Here is a 755-nt window from a genome sequence, read left to right as displayed (position 1 = left end):
CTGCTGAGCCGCCGCCCCCCCCCCCCCCCCCCCCCGGCGGTATTCCCACAATAAACACGGAGACGATATCTCCACGTTTGCAGCGAACATAGTTGCGCCATACTTTCGTTGTGATAGCTTTATGGACTTATTCCCACGACACCTCCAAAAGATGATATCTCAATCGAAACTCGCTGAAAATGTACTGCGCCAGGTCCACTCCTAGTCCATATATCCTCGTCTGTTCCCACAAGGCTGACGTAACGACTGCAACCAGTCAGTGCTCTTCGCACCTACTTCTATCGAGCTCACTCACCTCGCGCCGTCATGGCCCACGCAACTCACACCTTACTAGCAACCCCTCGCTCCGCTAACGGAAAAATAACGAACGCACAGGGCGCTCAGTCTCCATGCGCCACAACGTCACATCCCCCGCCCCCTCCCCCTCCCCCTTCACGCTCCGGACGTCGATCGACCCGGTGCCGTTTCCGACATCAATTAAAAGCCGCCCGGAAGCTTCTGACCGGCACTTAGTATGCAGGGCGCGGCGAAACCTCGGAGGATGAGCGTCATCGGACGTGATTTGACGACGACTCCCTGGCAGGACGTGCTCGCCGGCGGCGGAGGTGCCGGCGCGCACGCCGTAACGCACCGTAATCACAAACATTTAAATGCAAGGCCGATGCGGCGCGTCCGCCGCGCGGGTCTGCGCGACGGCTGCGGTGCCCCATGATCCGAGAGATGCTGGATCGGTGCGCCACGCTGCCAGCAGAGTC

Source organism: Pollicipes pollicipes, unplaced genomic scaffold (assembly GCF_011947565.3).
Source record: "Pollicipes pollicipes isolate AB1234 unplaced genomic scaffold, Ppol_2.1 Scaffold_6686;HRSCAF=7923_pilon_pilon_pilon, whole genome shotgun sequence".
Lineage (NCBI taxonomy): Eukaryota > Metazoa > Arthropoda > Thecostraca > Pollicipedomorpha > Pollicipedidae > Pollicipes > Pollicipes pollicipes.
This window is presented reverse-complemented; position numbering follows the sequence as displayed.